The sequence below is a fragment of the Nerophis ophidion genome, linkage group LG29 (assembly GCF_033978795.1).
Source record: "Nerophis ophidion isolate RoL-2023_Sa linkage group LG29, RoL_Noph_v1.0, whole genome shotgun sequence".
Taxonomy (NCBI): Eukaryota; Metazoa; Chordata; class Actinopteri; order Syngnathiformes; family Syngnathidae; genus Nerophis; species Nerophis ophidion.
Window position 1 is genome coordinate 23598366 of NC_084639.1, and position 5547 is coordinate 23603912.

General features: G+C 41.3%; 1 long non-coding RNA gene across 1 annotated transcript in view; it reads right to left on the reverse strand.

Annotated features, from left to right (window-relative positions):
• LOC133546241 (uncharacterized) overlaps positions 1-4700 on the reverse strand; it is a 60283-nt gene extending 55583 nt beyond the window's left edge. The window contains exon 1 of the long non-coding RNA XR_009805038.1: positions 4567-4700. This is a non-coding gene — a long non-coding RNA (uncharacterized LOC133546241). The remainder of the gene's footprint in view (positions 1-4566) is intronic.
• Between the last annotated feature and the right edge of the window lie 847 nt (positions 4701-5547).

Genomic DNA, 5547 nt, shown 5'->3' on the forward strand with positions numbered 1-5547 from the left:
TCTGTAAGTGCAAGTTAAAGCCCTACTATGCAAAGCGAAAGCCATTTATCAACAACATCCAGAAACGCCGCCGGCTTCTCTGTGCCTGAGATCATCTAAGATGGACTGATGCAAAGTGGAAAAGTGTTCTGTGGTCTGACGAGTTCACATTTCAAATTGTTTTTGGAAATATTCGACATCATGTCATCCGGACCAAAGGCGAAGCGAACCATCCAGACTGTTATCGATGCAAAGTGTAAAAGCCAGCATCTGTGATGGTACGGGGGTGCATTAGTGCCCAAGGCATGGGTAACTTACACATCTGTGAAGGCACCATTAATGCTGAAAGGTACATACAGGTTTTGGTACAACATATGCTGCCATCTAAGTGCCGTCTTTTTCATGGACGCCCCCTGCTTATTTCAGCAAGACAATGCCAAGCCACATTCAGTACGTGTTACAACAGCGTGGCTTCGTAAAAAAAGAGTGAGGGTACTTTCCTGGCCCGCCTGCAGTCCAGACCTGTCTCCCATCGAAAATGTGTGGCGCATTATGAAACGTAAAATACAAGAGCGGAGACCCCGGACTGTTGAACGACTGAAGCTCTACATAAAACAAGAATGGGAAAGAAGTCCACGTTCAAAGCTTCAACAATTAGTTTCCTCAGTTCCCAAACGTTTATTGAGTGTTGTTAAACGAAAAGATGATGTAACACAGTGGTGAACATGCCCTTTCCCAACTACTTTGGCACGTGTTGCAGCCATGAAATTCCAAGTTATTTATTATTTGCAAAAAAATAAATAAAGATAATGAGTTCTAACATCAAATATCTTGTCTTTGTAGTGCATTTAATTTAATATGGGTTGAAAAGGTTTTGCAAATCATTGTATTCCGTTTATATTTACATCTAACACAATTTCCCAACTCATATGGAAACAGGGTTTGTATAGAACGCAATGAAGATTTTAGGCCATATCGCCCATCCAAGTTTGCATCGTACATAAAAGTCCAACTTTTCAGCACAAAGTTGGCTGTAAGGACACTGTACCGTGACACCTTATCCTAAAACCAAAGACAAGCGCTGTGTGAAGAAAACTCAACCAATGTGAACATTGAGGAGCACCACGGCTACATAAAAGATGTAAACTTTTAAATCATATTACACGGAGGGCTTTTATTCTTAACTCGTACATTGTGAGCAATCCGAAAAAGAACCAAATGGGATTTGAGTCTGGCGGCTTGAAGTGAACTTTGAGATAAAAAGCCGCGCAGTGCAAAGTACTTGTAGCCAGATAAGAAAGGAATCTTAAAGGCCGGAGAGAAGTGGCGATAAGCTTAATGAGCAAAAAAGCAGCAGCACATTAGACTGACACCTCGCCGCTGCTGTCAATAAGTTTGCTTTAACATGCACGGCGCATTTCGCATGATGCGCAACATTAATCATTTATGTCACGGCCGCACTATTGACTTCAGGAAGGGGGAAAACAAACAGTGCACACGCTTGCACATTACAGACGTGAACTAATACAACGTGAGAGGCTACCGATGTTTAACATTGCTTTCTTTCCTGGCAGTGCTTCCATTTCCCAAGGGAACACTCCTGCTGAGTTACACATGTTGGAGCTTCTCTCCTCATTGCACTTCTAATCATGTCGCAGATAAGGCTTTTGTTAGGCTAAAAGAATATAATAAACGAACACACACACACGTGAACAAAAAGGAAGTTAATTAGTTTTTTTTTTCTTGCATGCCACCTCTAGAGGCCGACGTCCCTTTAGCAGCTATGTCATTAGGCAGGGAATTAAACTGTTGTTGTATTGTGCTTTCACTTGTGAACCGAAATTGTGGCTGAGTGTCGCATCAGCAGGCACAAGCTTTGGTACACTCACTTGCCAACTCATTAGGTACCGTATTTCCCGGACTATAAGGCCTTTTTTTCCCCTCAAAACTCGACAGTGCGACTTATAACCCGGTGCGCCTAATGTAAGGAATAACTTTGGTTGAGCTTACCCACCTCAAAGCTAATTTATTTGGTACATGATGTAATTATAAGTGTGACGGATAGATGGCAGTCAAACATAAGAAAAGTGAAGTCTGTGACGGTTCGCTGGCATCGTGGTGCGGGTTCGTTCTCTCAATGATGCAGTCGGATTTGGACACAGCATGAAGGTAAGAAATTATGATTTATTAACACTAAAAAACAGACTAAGAACAGAAAACTTGCACTAGGCATAAAAAGGCAAAATAAAGTGCTAGCATGGGAGCTAGAAAACATGAAGCATAGCGCCGAAGCTAGCAAGTACAAAACAGTTTTTACCAGAGTCGGGAATCAGCGTCGTCACTTGTTGCATAGGACAAAAAAATAGGAAGAGAGGACGAGTAAACGGAAAAGGCAGGCTTGAATAAGGACGGTGATTACAAACCGGTGTGAGTAAAAAAAAAAGAGGCAAATGACACTAATGCGTGACTATAGCAACAGACCAAACAGGAAGTGCCACCAGGAAATAAGAAAGTCAAACACCAACAGAATACGATACAAAGACGGAACAAAAAACGAATAAGTATAACTCAATTATATTTATATAGCGCTTTTTCTCTAGTGACTCAAAGCGCATTTAGACAGTGAAACCCAATATCTAAGTTACATTTGAACCAGTGTGGGTGGAACTGGGAGCAGGTGGGTAAAGTGCCTTGCCCAAGGACACAACTGCAGTGACTAGGATGGTGGCAGGGGGATCGAACCTGGAACCCTCAAGTTGTTGGCACAGCCACTCTACCCACCAAGCTACACCACCCCCTAACCCTATCCTAGATAAGTGTAAGCTGCACTATGATGGCAATATGTCTCAAGTAAACAAAACAAACATTTTATATGTTCCATTAAAAATATAGAATATTACACTCAACGCTCAAAAATCTATCAAAATGTTTTAGTACGACTTCGGTAAGGTATGAAGCCACAACTGCTTGAAGGATTGTCGGCGCATTCAACATAGGAGTATTATTATGGTGTGTGTATAAGGTAAGACATTATCTAGCGTTTTGTTTGGCAATTTTATACAAAAGCAACTTTGCTCATCTTCTGGTACCTGCTGATCTGTATTTGGGGATCTGCATAAATCCTCCAAAATTGCGCCCGTCCGCGCCGACACCGTGGTCGATAAGCTTCTTCTTTTTCTCTATCTTCTTGTTATGGGACATTCATCCTCTGCTGTTGCCATTTCTAATATAAAGGTAGTGTAAAGTTCTTACTTATATCTGTCAGTAAACTCGCCACGAAAGCGCTAAAACATACCGGTGTAGTGCGTTTACATAATTCACCCAAGGAACTTTAGTTTTTAGAGAGTTCCGGTGGGATGTTTTTTCACTGGACACATTTCCTGTGTTTTTTCCGGATGAGGAGATGCTTCTCCGTTATTGATTGAAGTAGAGTCTGTTTGTTATTAAAAAAAGTTAGCTCCATCTTTAGACACTTCTTCCTCATCCGTCCTTGCACGCTACAATGTTACAACAAAGATGCCGAGGAGAAGACGGTGTCGAAGGTGAGCCGAGTAAATAAGACCGCCCATAAAATGGCGCAACCCTTTGGTGAATGCTCCTGACGGGTCCTGGTTAGGGCCTTGCATGGCAGCTCCCGCCATCAGTGTGTGAATGTGTGTGTGAATGGGTGAATTTGTAAATAGTGTCAAAGCGCTTTGAGTACTTTGAAGGTAGAAAAGCGCTATACAAGTATAACCAATTTACCAAAATAGAATTGCTTATCAATGAAAGTAATTAGATTTAAACATGTCAAACTTCAATAACATAAAGTTGAAATAAATGATGATAAAGATTGTAAAAGCCAACAGGGGTAAAAGTTAGGACCACAGTCCAGATTGGGTAGGGAGGTAATATATGTTACCTAACTAGACAATTAGATGAACAGTGGCTATACAGTACTATACAAGCTCAAATTTTTTTTTTTTTTTTTTTTTTTTACCTCTTTGTCATTAAAAAGGGAGGTTTTTTTGGGTTGGTGCACTAAATGTAAGTGCATCTTGTGTTTTTTATGTTGATTGAATAAAATAAATAATAATAATAATGATAAATTATTCTGCAGCTCGGTACCAATCGAGCCCCCCCGATTAACAGCATGTAAGGATATTCTATTACTGTTAAGCAAACTATGAATAATAAAACGTTTGTGCTTTATCATAGCTACACGTATGACAAAAAAGAACGCGTGAAAATCAGTGGTATTCAGTGAGGAAAGATGAATTAAATGCGCTGACAGTTCATTGCTCCTGCCAAATGAATTGCACGGAGTGGAGCAGATCACCACTCCAAGATGGCGGCCCCGCGTCTCGTCAGCGCCATTAGGCAACAGCGCTCGATGCTGTGTACCCTTATGAAATGTTTATGGGAATATTAATACTTAGCATTAGTTTCGACGTCGGCAGTGCTATTAGCTTAAGCATCGGCTCCATCATGTATAAAGCTTCGTTGACTGAAAAGCCCCATATCATACACATATGCCCTTGTAAACAAGTTTAAACATTATAAAGACACACTCAGGGGTGAAAACGATTTACATAAAGAAACTTGTACCTGAGAAGAGAGATGTTTTGAGTAGACATGACCTCGTTCTGTAATGACCGCAAGCAGGAAGTCAGGTGTCTTCAGTATCCATGCGCAAAGCGCCCTCTGCTGGATTCCGCCAGTACTACGACTCTTATTAAAGGCCTACTGAAAGCCACTACTAGCGACCACGCAGTCTGATAGTTTATATATCAATGATGAAATATTAACATTGCAACACATGCCAATACGGCTTTTTTAGTTAACTGAATTGCAATTTTAAATTTCCCGCGAAGTATCCTGTTGAAAACGTCACGGAATGATGACGCGTGCGTGTGACGTCACCGGTTGTAGCGGACATGATCTTCCGGCCCGATCCAAGCTGTAAGTAGTCTGCTTTAATTGCATGATTACACAGTATTCTGGACATCTGTGTTGCTGAATCTTTTGCAATTTGTTCAATTAACAATGGAGACGTCAAAGAAGAAAGATGTAGGTGAGAAGCGGTGTATTGCAGCTGCCTTTAGCAACACAGACACAGCCGGTGTTTCCTTGGTTACATTCCCGAAGGTGAAACTTTACTATAGAACAGAGAGGTCAAGACAACGTGGTTCCCGACCACATGTCAACAGGCAGGTTTCGGTGAGAAAATTGTGGTAATAAGTCGGCTCTTACCGTAGACATGAGCGGAGCCTGTGTCCTCCTGCAGCGGCGGACTCTTTTACCTCCTCCCACTGGAGACAATGGCGGTCACCACACCCGTGGCCATACCCCTCCGATTTTCAAGTACAATATAATCTCACTAAAACACTAGTAACACAATAAGCAGATAAAGGATTTTCCAGAATTATCCTAGTAAATGTGTTTAATAACATCTGAATCACTCCCACTGCCCTCGCCTTTTTTTTCAATCAATCAATCAATTTTTATTTATATAGCCCCAAATCACAAATGTCTCAAAGGACTGCACAAATCATTACGACTACAACATCCTCGGAAGAACCCACAAAA